The sequence below is a fragment of the Protomyctophum parallelum genome (genome assembly GCF_964188405.1).
Source record: "Protomyctophum parallelum genome assembly, chromosome: 1".
NCBI lineage: Eukaryota > Metazoa > Chordata > Actinopteri > Myctophiformes > Myctophidae > Protomyctophum > Protomyctophum parallelum.
Window position 1 is genome coordinate 78,006,095 of NC_139697.1, and position 13,943 is coordinate 78,020,037.

The 13,943-nt window shown below is 43.7% G+C and overlaps 1 protein-coding gene across 4 annotated transcripts in view; it reads left to right on the plus strand.

Annotated features, from left to right (window-relative positions):
* Positions 1 to 13,943, plus strand: part of pknox2 (pbx/knotted 1 homeobox 2) — a 98,235-nt gene that overhangs the window by 18,279 nt on the left and 66,013 nt on the right. For all 4 annotated transcript variants that reach the window (XM_083780465.1, XM_083780468.1, XM_083780466.1 and 1 more), the window contains exon 2: positions 8,485 to 8,573. The gene's annotated coding sequence lies outside the window, so the exon portion shown is untranslated. The remainder of the gene's footprint in view (positions 1 to 8,484; positions 8,574 to 13,943) is intronic.

The following is a 13,943-nucleotide window of genomic DNA, read 5'->3' on the forward strand; positions in this document are numbered from 1 at the left end:
AAACTGTTAACTGTGAGTGGACGACACCATAAAGCATTACACTTGTTTACAATAGGGCCCACCATTTTCAATTCATCTAAATATTTAGAGACGTACGAATATACACAACTACAGTATATAGTCAAAACAGGAAATCATCATAGGAGGTAAAAAGGGAAAAAAAACATATACAGTGAGGGGGAAAAGGGGTGGGTGGGGATTCAGATTTCACGGGGGCCAGTTTCGAATTGCGGCCGTCCGTAGGTGCCCTTTGAGAGCGGTTTTTAAGGAGTCAAGGGATTCGCAATTTTCGCATGTCTTAATGACTGTTGGTAGGGCGTTCCACATTTTGGTGGCATAGGAGCGAAATTAATTTAGTCCCTTGTTTGTTCCGAATCTGGGTTGCACTTGCAGACCCATTGCAAGATGCTGTACTCTGTCGTCAACCCTAAGCCATTCTAGCTTGTCAAAGTGGGCAGGGGTGAGGTGGGTTTGGGAAGTGAGGCCAAGTAGTAGCCTGACCAGTTTGTTTTGGGATGTCTGGAGCCTTGTTTTAAGGGCCTTAGAGAGAGGTGCTGTGGTACCAGGAGGTGCATGCATAGTCGAAGAAACCTTGTACGAGGGCTCCTGTTAGGGTCTGTTAAGGTGTTTTTGTTGACCAGTGAGGTGATCCTGTATAGGAATCTTGTTCTTTGGCACTACTTGAGGATGCAACACATAGTGACTGTACTTTTTTTTTTTTTTTTTTGTAGCCCCAGTGTATTAGCATTATATGTTCTTTTTAACATTGCTCATCTATCTATATTTTATTTCACCTTATGTCAAATTGTGTAATTTGTTGTTTTGTATGTGTGATCATGTTGTACTCAGGGCGTCCTTGCAAAAGAGAGCATGCTCTCAATCGTCTTCCCTGATTAAATAAAGGTAAATAAAATACTTACAGTAGTTTACAGGAGTCACCCTATAGGGCTCTAGTCTATACTCTGTTTTCGCTCTACACTAAATATCTTCACCCCCAAAGATCTCTAGCCAATGCAATGAGCTTGTAGATCTAGAATTGTTGCTGAACGTTTGCCCTCAGAATTGGGATGCAGTTTATTTTGCTGGTTTTGTAGCACTAGCAACGGTATGTGTAGTCCTGGGATTGCGTCTTCTGTGGCTCATATAAGTGAAAGAGCATATGAGTATAAGGCCTCACCCGACCCAAGGGGCCTGAAAAGCATGGTTCACATGATGCAAGCTATGTGCAGTAGCTTGTTAGCTCCTTTTAGTTTTATTGCATTTGAGAAGTTGCACTGAAATTGAATTACTGCACTGAATACAGAGATATATGGGTTCATATGTAAAAATAGGATTTTCAGAACAAGAACAACATACCATTCCATATGAATACTAGGCCACACTTCTATTTCTCTTTTTTACTTATCTATTAACTAAAATGAAAACCCCACCGGAAGCACTTAATTATTTCACATAAAATAAGAGTTACAATAGCTGTTCATTACGGCTTTACTGTACGTTCAACCTTTCTAGGCATAAGAAATGAAAAGATTTGTTTGTGCTGTCCACTCTGACTCATCAGACTGGGGATATTTTTAGCGGTAGATTCCTGTTTAGCTGTCCCTCATGAGGCGCTATCCTGTTCTGGCAGACAGCGAAGAAGAATCAATGTTGGGAAAACCAGCCTGACTGTACGACACAGAAACAAACTCAAAGGAAGAGTGTCCGGTAACAAAGTGAAGTTTGAAGCTGGCTAGATTCAGTGTGTGTGTGTGTGTGTGTGTGTGTGTGTGGGGGGGGGGGGGTAGGTCTACTTGTTTTACTACACTTGTTTTGAGGGTCAAGTGTCTCCAAGTATAAAGTATTGTCAAATTTCCCCTGGCCCTCACAAGAGAAATGTGGTGGTTTTATGGTTCAACATGATGTTTAGAGCTAGGCAAAATTGCTGTCCTAAAACAATTGCTGTCCTAAAAGATGTCCGCACAATTTGAATAGTGATTCAAATGTCTGTTTTCTCTCTCACCCACGAGTGTGTGTGTGTGTGTGTGTGTGTTTATGTAAATGTGTACAACCTCTGATAGAAACTCTATAGCCGTGATGGTGTGCTCGTTTCCATAGCATGCGTATTTGCATGTTTGTGCATACGTGTGTGTGTAGGTTAAATGTGTGTCCTGTGCTTTGTCTGGCACAGCTGCCAATATCAGCGGCATGCTCGTTAAACACTGGGTTTAAAACTGCTGTGACGCCATGCTGGGTCCAGTTACCCCTATGGGAATACCTGCCATTGTCATCCCAAGCCCTTGTAATTCCTTGGAACTCTGTAGTCGTTAGCCTTAAGCCTGATTTATACTTCATTGCGAGACGGAGCGCCGCACAGAAAACAGCCGATCTCCAAAATCACGGCGTGTCCCGGACACGACGCGCCGTGAGCTTGTAGATCGGCTGTTTCCGGCACAAGACTCCGGGTGTGTAAACCGAGCAGTAAAACCGCCAAGTCAACGCTGAGCTGACCGAGTGACAGTCCCAAGTGCCGGGCTTAGAATAACTGTTAAACACGCACAAATGGATCCCCACCACGCACGCAACCATGAACTGTGAGTGGCTTTTCAGATCGTTGCTGTGGGGCAATGTCCAAAACGTTCCTTTTCTATTCGTTAAAAAAAATTAACATTTTAAAATTGTGTAAATAGCAGTTTCCTTCCGTGTGACACTTGTGTACTACTATAGAACATTCATCTGTGGAAAAACCTTAAAAAGTTGAAATATGGAGATAGGTTTCTGCCTGACGGCAACAATATATAATAGGCCTATTACATAGGCCTACTAATAAATACAATGATTTTGTATTTCTTTCCTGTGCTTTGACTTTGCACTAAATTTATGAAGATTTCTTGTCATTTGTTGCCTAATTCCCAGACATTCATTTGCACACAGTAAGCGAAGCCCGACTACAGCATGAGTTGGTCGGCTCAGTGTGACTTTGTACAATGGTGTGAAAATCAACCACAGCGGCTGAATTCCCGATGTTAAGATGGCCGAGTGACCTGATATCCTGTTTGTCAGGAGAAGAGCATTGTTTCTAATTGTTGTACATCCTGCTAGACAGTGATCTGTGGCACTTCCAGCTGCCGGCTATGAAAAGTTGTTCTTCTATTGTACTAGCCTGGACACATTCATAGATTTAATAAAGTTGTTCTTCTATTGTACTAGCCTGGACACATTCATAGATTTATCTATGAAAAGTTGTTCTTCTATTGTACTAGCCTGGACACATTCATAGATTTAGATAAAGTTGTTCTTCTATTGTACTAGCCTGGACACATTCATAGATTTAGATAAAGTTGTTCTTCTATTGTACTAGCCTGGACACATTCATAGATTTAATAAAGTTGTTCTTCTATTGTACTAGCCTGGACACTTTCATAGATTTTATAAAGTTGTTCTTCTATTGTACTAGCCTGGACACATTCATAGATTTAATAAAGTTGTTCTTCTATTGTACTAGCCTGGACACTTTCATAGATTTTATTGACTTAATTCTATTGCCAAAGGATATTGTTGAAGTGTGAGCTCGTTTTTCTTTTCTTTCCTTTTTCTCTCTCCGATGGCGTGGGCGATTTCTCCAAGTTCAGGGTGAACGAGCCACGTACATTAGTATGCAATATTAATTATTTGCTTCTTTTTATGTTGCACACAGAGTCTCAGCATGGCGAAAACCATGGTTGCGCTTTATGGAAATGAAACTATGGCATAATGTCACTTACCCTATTAGCGCCGAGTCTGTGTATGTGAATTGGTCCTGCTGTTGTCATAGCAACATGAAGCACTAAAGCACTCTGCGCAGCTGTTGTTATGGAAGTCCTGGAACAGCTGGGGGGCTACGGCTGACAAGGGATTGTGGGAAATGAGTCTTTTGGTCCTCCCTTCACACCTTGACCCCAGAACCTCCTGCTTGCCAAAAGAGGAGGACTTTGGAATCTTAAAGATGTCCATCTGGAGCCGTTCCACCGTGCCATGTCTCTCCATGTGATTAGAGACGATTGAGGGAATAAGAATAAATGGTGAATAATATTCAACACCTCTATCTCTGCTCTAAAACAGTATGCTGCAACAACAAACAAAAATGTGCAACAGTAAAAATCTAATGAGCAAAATGAGCTCAATTGTCTCCTTGGGTTTGCTGAAGGCACTCGAGCATATCCCATTATTGACAAGAGCAATTGTCGTACACACACACACACACACACACACACACACACACACACACACACACACACACACACACCCCCCCCCCACACACACACACACACACACACACACACACACACACACACACACACACACACACACACACACACACACACACACACACACAGTGACAATTAATCACCCCCCTCCCCACAAAAAAAAGTGTAAGGGGAACGTCAACTTGTCATGGGAGCAGCACTCACTGTGTCCAATTCCTTCAGCATTAATAAAGTGAAAATGTAACCTGAGAGCAAACCAAGCGCCCCATCCTCCCACTGTTTGATTTAATGAAGGATTCAGTGTACTGGGTGGGGATAGATGGAACTGTGTGCATGTGTTGGTGTGTGAGAATCTGTCTGTTTCTCTGTACAGGTAGGCTATGTGTATTATTCAACCATTTAAACTCTATATATTCTTTGTCTTTGTTGACTTGAGCTGACTTGAGTCTATCCCCCCGTGTTAAATATCAGCTATTTTGCCCCAGAATCTGAATGTTTTCCCCAGTTTCAGGACACTGGTTAAATCAACCTCCTGTATAATGTCTGTCTCATTTGGTGAGAATAAATTGAATGTCATCCATTGTTGATAACCGCCTGTTTCTGTGCTGGAAGCCCTGGTCTAGGATTATGGAACAAACGTGTGTGTGGGTGTGCGTTCGTGCGTGTGTACACATGTACATACAAATAATATCTTACACGGGTGCAGAGTGGTTGGTACACGGCACCAGGAATGCTAATGCTTCCTCTGTGGGTTTTGCGAGGAACAAGGTGATTAGACCTCCAGCCCCCTGGGTGGAGCCCCTTGCCATGTGGCCCCGCTCTAATTTACTTTGACGTCAACAGGAAGAGCGGCCAGGTCCCGTAGGGGTCATGGAGAGACTGTGGTGGTGGGGGGGTGGTTGGAGGAGGCAGGAGAGACACTACTCCGGGTTCCCAGGTGGGACAGAGGAATGGCGCAGAAGGGAGGAAGGGCCCTCAGAGCTTAGGGATTTCTGAGAGGCTAAAATGTTTTCTTTGTGGCTGAAAGAAACCGAAGAAATGCTCTCATCCCAAGCCTCCTGTGGTCTTAGGGTGGCTGCTTTGGACGCTGTACAGAGGCAGTATCTCAAAAGCTGTATACCTTTTCCTGTATTCAAAGGCTCTTCTCTGCTATCATAAAATGCATACATTTTAGACTGCCAGTGCCAGAATTTGAATGGTAACGACAGGTTGAGACACGAGGGCTTCCCATGCACATATACATATGCAATTATGCACATACTCACCACTTTATCTATCAACAACCTAAAACATTGAATTACTTTGAAATATTTTCAAAGTAATTCCATGTTTAAATCAAAAAACGAATTTGAATAGTTTTACATCAGCAGACCATGTAACCGAGATTATTTGTAGGGAACCGTTGGAGAAGTCTATAAGGGCTCCTATTTGGAGAGGCCTTATAGCTTAAAGATCTGGGGAGGGAACAGAGCTTGTCACGTTTGAGTCTAAAGCCTGTCTTTATATACCTCATTTCGAGTGCTTTCTTAAATTCTTAAGTAATGATCTAATGCTGCACTAATGCTTCTATTCTCTACACCATATGAAGGTGATATGACTTCATGCTGTGACATCACACTATCATCCGTTTCCGTGGCAACAGTCCCCCCGTGGATTCGATGTTTTAAAATTCACTATTTGAACTATCCACGGTAACGGACTTTACGGAATTTACGTTCTTCCTTTTGCTGTCTTCCTGATGATAGTTACGGGAGTTGGGGACCTGCTAGTCTGGTCTGATGTGCCACTTGTTGTAAGGAATTGCAGAGGCACCACATTGAGCTGATGGCCCACTGCCTAAGCATGGTAGTGTAAGCCCATTGGTGTATCAAAGACAACTCCCTCAAGGAATTTGCATTCGTCAGGCGCACAAGGCCCTGATTCGGACCATTGGGCCGAGGCTCTAATACTTTGTTTCTGGTTCGGTTGGAGAGCTCAACATCTCGAGGTGACGATTCGTCTGACCAAGGAGACGTGACTGCAATAGGGGCATGACCCCTGTGTGGTCATGCCTTGTAGGTTGCAAACCTACGGATGTCGGCCGATCGGAATTCATTTATCCTTTTGTAGGAGGGGGGCTCTTTCCATGTTTGATGGAGTCTTTAGCACCGAGCATGAGCTGGCCGCGGCGATTGGACTGCTGTAGCAGACAGTGGCAGCAGGTGATGACAGCAGGACGATGAAACGTAGGGTGATGGACACTTGGATCTGGAGTAGATTGTCATTCTGTTTGGAATTTAGTGGGGGAGGTCCTGTCGCGGCTCCTTGTATGGGTATCGTCCCCCCTGCCTCCATCAGGAATGCAGTTGTTGATGGAGGCGATTTAGGCCTTCCCATTCTTTGGCTACGGAACGTTGATTTCTTCAACTCTTGCGCGTCAGTTTTTTCGGCTGAGCTAATGTGAGCTATAATAGACTGCCCCTGAGTGTCTATTGAGGGCTGTTGAAGTGGGGACAGGCTCTGCACGGCTATAATTGTAGCTATGACTGTTGGTCCTGAATAAGGGACTGGTGGCATGGACTGCACCAGGCGTGGACTGTCGTTCAGCTTCGTTGTAGTAGGGTCCGGCCCCCCCATGCATCGTCCATTGGATGCAGTACAGTTTCAGGGGATTTGTCAACAAGGTCAGGGTCGTCAAGATCTTGGACATCACGGGCAACTAAGGGATCGCTTCTTTTGTCCTCTTGGTGATTAGCACGTAACTTTGGCGGCTCATCGGATGCGATCGCAGGGCCAGGTTTAAGCTGTTCATGCCCTGTTACTTGTGGGCAGAGCGCAGTTTGTGATGATTCTGTGATAACTGGAATTTGCCTTTCTTCACTTAGTGGTATTTGGGGTTTGGGGCTCTTAGCCTTATTTGTAGGAGCTAGCCTCTTAGCCTTATTTGTCTTTGGTCTCTGCAGTGAGATTCTGTCCCCGAGCACTCTTGGTATTTTGGAGTTATCCTGGTGTCCTTGATCGGGCGTTTATCCACTCCTGATCGTCCTTTCCGGTCTGCTGCATCCTGTCTGCAACATCTAATTTCTCTTTTGGGGTTTGAGCTTAAATGTTTGGGAACCACTGTTTTAAACAACAAACATCTTTGAATAGCCCTAAATGTCCTTTCATGCAACTTTCAGCACCCTGATCTACGCCTCGATCTGCTGCAAACATGCATTTCTCTTAGACAGATCAGAGTTTAATTCCCATGCGTGACTGATGTTTTCTGATTTAAATAGAGGTTAACATGAATGGAAAGGGGGGAAGTTCTTTGTAAGCTTGGAAAACGTAGAATGGTAAACCGATATTTTAACTGCACAGGAACATAATGGGCTGTACTTTTACATTACGTACAAAACAGTACGTCTAGTCACCTCAAGGTCCTGCTGGAATATCTCTGTGACTGGAGTTAATATGCTTCACCACCAGTAGCAGTATGATAAAGTAGCCTAGACACTACTTTCACTTCGAGTGAACATTGCGTAGAAGAGCATGACATAAACCCTGTTTTCATGATTGAAAGTAATCGTCACAGCTGCCATTCTATACAGTCCAGGCCCTGGGTTTTACCTACCTACCACACACGCACACGCACATGCACACGCACACGCACACGCACACACACACACACACACACACACACACACACACACACACACACACACACACACACACACACACACACACAGTAGTCCCCACTGAGCCGTGCAGTACTGGATAAATACCATCCCTTCAGAGCCTCTGTGTTAGCAGATATAGCTGGAGGTATAGGGCCCACTGTGAGGCCCTGCAACACTCCCACTGACTGGAGACGGTTTAAGCGAAAGATCAGGTGTCCGGCCCTGAATGCTTGATTGAACTTAAATCTTTTACATGTGCGCCATAACTCCTCACTACTTCTAGCTCTCAGGGTGGCTCAGTAATAGCAGGCCAGCGAAATGCACGAAGGAATTTGAGTCACAGTAAGCCCCTAAGCTCTCTGTTCCCACCTTAAAAAAAATGAAAAAGAAACGTACTGTAATTAGATGCGGATTGTATGTAAGAAGTCTACTCACTATGTCTTTACTTTTTTATTTTTTTAATCTTCCAGTGTTTGGTTTATGTTTCAGTCAGAGTATCCATATACTTATTTTCCTCATTAATGTACAATTAATGTATTGAGGACACCTGTGATAAATGTGATATACTGTAGGCCTACTTGTTTAGACGACATTGCTAAAATGTCTTCATTTGTTAACAGGGTTTGTGTGGACAACTGGACACTGGCCACGGAGCAGACAGACAACTACCATCCAATCCTGCTGCGTTGCTGCTGTGGGCAAACAACTTGTAAGTTCCATTCCATTCTTTTTAGATCATGTTTTCATGTGCCATCATCAAAGTTGGCCGATCAACCAACCCTGTACCCCTCTGTATAAGGTGTGTATGCTATTCCCAGAGCAAAATTACATAAAACATGCCCTACACTGTCCTGGTTGCCATTTTATTTTATTTTTATTCATTTATGTATTGCCCAATCTGCTATGCCAGCGGCCTGTGCCCCTGGATGTCGTTTTGATGGTGCAACAACCACGGCAACTTCAGATCTTGCTATCTCAAAGATTCTGCCGCATATTGTGCATAATGATGGTTTTACAACAAATGCACAACTTTTGACATCACTTAAAAACAGGGGTCTTCAACGTTTTTCAGGCCAAGGACCACCCTAGCTGAGAGAGAGATGAAGCAGGGACCCCCTACTACATATTGTATAAAATTGTGTTGCAGATTAAACCTTTTCATAGCTTCATAGATTTGTTTGACAGCACTATCATGTAGGAATCATGTTAATGTGTATTTTCTTAAACAAAGAGGTAGGAGCGCACACCAATAGTGGGGAGGTGCCAACCACGGGAGACAAACTCGAAAATAGGAAGGAGACGTTGCACAGTTCGTAGTCACGATGCAGAAAACACTTTTTTATTAGATTGTGTATTTTCAGACATTTAACCATTTTACACCCTCTTACTATAATAATAATTATAATAGTAAACTTAACCTTTCACTCTGTACTTAGCCTGCTCTTTTTCCCCTCCTAACCAAACCTCTTTGCCGAAAATATCCGAAAATAGAGCTCACAACGAGCTTGAAGATTAAGTTGTCCTCAGAATAGGGATGTTCAAATACAAAAGATTTGGTGTCCCCCCTGTAGTAACTCTGAGGACCCCTTAGGGTCCCGGGACCCCCTGTTGAAGACCCCTGCTTGAAAAGAAGGCAGGTCACAGGTGTGCCAACATACGCTGTCTTGAGGCACACCAAGTCAATTAACTGAATTAAGGGCCCTATACATGGCATGCTCCATCCAACGTCTGAACTTTGGACAGCGTATGTGATAACCACATAATGCCGTCATTCAGAACTTCGGATAGGCGGTCTGAGCCAGTCCCCATGCCGATGATGGCTGCGCTGTTGCTCAGTGCTGTCAAAGTTGCATACCTACCTATAGGATAGTAAATCTAGGAATCAGTTATAATCTGTTTTGAAATTGACACTATTCTACTTGACAATGAAACTAAATTAGACTACAGTTCGGAAGTTCAGTCTCATCTTGAGTCAGATGGATGTGTGTGTGGTTTGTGTAAATTTCCCATGGGATTACATGCGTGGAATTTAGTGTGGTTGAATCATAAATACATACATACTGCTACATTCACAAACTATCTGGTGAAGTTAATCTGCTTCTCTGGGAGCTAATAATCACATCACTCTGTGATAACATTTTAAGAGCACATAATCAAATGTAATTCACACTACGAACATGTTGCCCTGTCAGAATCACATTTAATGATCTCCCATCCCCTGCTGCATTTCAGTCAGTCGACACAAAACAACCACTTCAATCATTTAAGCCTCTTCTCCACATCTCCCCAAATGATAATTTCACGATGGCTTTTGGTGCTATACACAGAGCCTCTTTTTTGTTTTATTCAAAAGGAAATTTATTTTTGTGCCAAATAGACCAGGATAAATATAAACCAAACTTGTTGGGAAGGAGAAGGAGTTTGTTGTGCATCTTGTGTACAAATGTAGGGTGGGGAGTATGATTGTGAATTCCCTCATGAATTCCCTACAGCCTCATGATTTGATGTGATGTTAATTATTGGGGTCATGATTACAAAATGATCAGTGTATGTTCTGACGTCTTTGCCTCTCTACACATGGAAGAGAGCAAAGTACATGTACATACTGTATTCAAACGTTGGTTCTAGTGTCTCTGTCAAGGGATGATGAGCATTTCTAAAGCCTGATTTATACCAGAATGTGCACCATGTTTTGCACCGAAAATAACTGATCTGCAAGCTGCATTGTGGGCTTCGGCAAAGATCGGCAATTGTGTGTGTGTGTGTGTGTGTGTGTGTGTGTGTGTGTGTGTGTGTGTGTGTGCGTGTGTGTGTGTGTGTGTGTGTGTATGCGCGCAAAGAACACTTTTGGGCCAAGAGGCTGACTAAACTACATTTGAACTTGATTTTTTTGCCTAGAAGGCATACAATTGGACAAGCACCGATGGTCATTTGTATGCAAGCACGTGATTAGAGTACTGACCATCCACCTGCCGTCCCATGAGTGAGTGAGTGATCATCATTTACAGCAGAAGAATACAGTCATTCATGTCTATGAGCACAGGAATTGTTACATGCTCTAAGGTATAGACGTTATGTGCTTTTCACCATCTGCTTGGTGGTACTAATTGAAATATGTTAATAACTTCAAGAGCTACATTAGTTCTCAGCACTGATCACTGATTTTACACCCACCCATCCTGAGATTTAGTAACTTAGTAGGCTATGTTTATGGTATTTCCATATGCTTACCTAGCCCCATGTGTTTTGAAAATGAGAAAACAACCAGTTAAACCTTCAATTTTCACGAGGGGTGACAAGACAATGACAATGGGAGATGTTATACAGGAAAAGGCGGTCTCTTGAATTGAATACCAAAGTGGCATGGTATTCTGAGCAATTTCCGACTTCATGCACAGAGGACAGGCTAGTCGAGCTGCCTGTCTCCATATCCTCTCAGCCCCTAAGTGTTCCCCATTTTTGTGCTGCCTCCCCTGCCTAGAACGTGCAGAATCCCCGCCAAGGATTGTTTTACGCTTAATTTTGTTAGACTTAATGAGATTTTACTAATTAAATCTCCTCCTGGTAGGAGACCCCCCCCCCCCCCCCTTCATTGCTTGCATGGTCCCTCTTTCACTCCAGGCACACGGAGCGATTGCTTTTAGTCCTTTTTTTTAAAGACAAATAAACATTTTTATTACAGGGAGCGGGGACAGTAGGCTGCACAAGGAATAACTGTGCTTCACTGTGGTCCTTCAATTTCATGCCAAGCTGCTCCAGTATACACAAGATATCCCCCTCTGTGCAATGTTAGGAAAAGAAGCTGTCTGCAGGTCTTTGCCCCCAGACTGGCTGCTTGCTGTTTGTTCTTATACTTTAGATGCATTTCTCAACTCCCGTCTCCCGTTATTTAGAGATATGACAGCAGTAACCCTCAGTAACATGACATCCTCTACAGTGTGATGGAGTAATTAATTCAAATTAATTCATCTTATCTGTTCACACGATAGCCGGAGCAGGAATAACAAACTCAAGTGAAAGCACTTCAATCACAACACATTAGGCACTAATAATAATCCCTGCTTTAGCTATGTTGCAACGTCAAAAGGGAAGTGCTGATGGGTGAGGCTGTGTCATTTAAAGCAGCAAGGCCTTGGAGGTCATTGTTGAGAGCAGCCGCTTGCCCCGCTGCTATTGTGGATACCCCTGTGGGACGCTCTCCTTGACTATTGTGGGAACTAGCCTCCTGTTTCCCGTTTGGGTCCTGGACTCCCGGTGCCAGCGCTGGTGCTCGTCGCTCCGGCCAAGAAATCCATTACACCCCCATTCCCCCGACCTTCCCACTCCCACTGTAGTTCATCCCCCCCCCCCCCCCAACCCTCCCTTCTTCCCTAGCTCGGCCCCAACCACGGAAGCCCCTACGCTGTGGCCCATGGGTGGGCCAGTAGGCAATGTGCCCGTTTCAGATGGGACCGCTTCCTTGATGAAGGCCGACACTGATCATGTTTCTGCCACCTGTCACTCAGCTTAAGAGGGAGGAAGAGGCAAGAGGCGTTGTGGGGTTAGCAGGTGAGATGCCATGGCAGTCTGGCAGTAGCCATGGGCCTGCTGTTATTCCAGCGCTATAATATCCCACTGTATCCTTTATTACAAGTTTAAAGTTGGTGTTAACGTGAACGTCTGAGCCCTCTGATTGGCTAGCTTGCTGTTCCCACCATCACAAACGTCACTGCGCATGCGTGGCTAGGATCACCCACTCACGTCGTCCGATTCCCAGAGCCTGCATCCTGCAGGGTGGAGGGTTCCCAAACCTTTTTGGCCCAGGTACCCCTTAGGGGGAAGAAACTTTTACAGGTACCCCCTCATCCTCCATATTTGCAACCTTACATTTAGATGCCATTGGAACTATTTGTATTAAAACTTTTCAATCAAAGTCACAAGTTACAACACATTTTCTTTAAGATGCTATCTTAGAATAGATGTAGACCTATTTGACAGTGCAGAAACATAATTTCCTTTTGCCTTCCTTGATGCATCAATTAAGCATCAACGACCATCAGCTGGTCACAGACACTCAGCCTCTGCAGCACTCTAACTGAAAGTGACTGCATGGAGTCTTTCATTTCTATCCAAAGGCCCTTGAATGATGGAATATGATTAAGGATTACTGTGATTATGGTAAGCTCACATATCACACCATAATTAACTGGCAGAAAAATGAATTATTTTGCGGACCCCACTTTGGGAACCACATAGTACAGTAGTACAGCACCACTCAGTTCAGACAGGTCTGATTTTTCAACTACGGTCTACTTTCACTTTTGCTTCACCTTGCATTTCATGCTTTCTTGGCCAAACGTGTTTCAGTTTTGTTACGTCATGCAGTGCACATATAGACACGAGCTGTGACTGGTCTACTAGCACTTTTTAAGGGACAGACTTAACATAGACACACGCACACACACACACACACACACACACACACACACACACACACACACATACATGTGCAGACAAACTATGTATTTTCTCATGGTGTGTTATTAGGCACATTTGAGTATTGAGTGTTTTAAACTGTGTTGCTATAACTAAGGTGAAGATCTTGTTCACCTTTAGTTACATTTACACACTCAGTTAAATTAACACTGTGGATTTTACTGTAGGCTACAACAGAGGAACAGACTGGCATTTCAAATTCTACAATAGACACCAGCACAAACTGTAGCCAGAGACGGTAATATGACTCATTTGTCCTCACTGAATGTAAATATGACACCATCCCACTCATGAAATCATCATTGTGAAGGGCCTACAATTTAGCCAAAAAGTTTAGGTATCGTTTCAAGGCAATTCAGCAAGCTAGAGATTTCATTTTGGCAGTGGAAGAGAAAGATCATCCCTAAAAGAAAGTCAAACTGGAATACTATAGTGTGACCTTTATATTGTACAATGTTTGAGTTTTGCTTATGGCCTTCATTGCTAGTTTTCAGCGTGCCATTGCATTTTTTCACTTAACACCCACCTTGTGCCCGTCTTCCCCCAATCCATCCGTATCTATTTCTCCCTCACCGCAGCTCTTTACCCTACCAACCCTAATTGT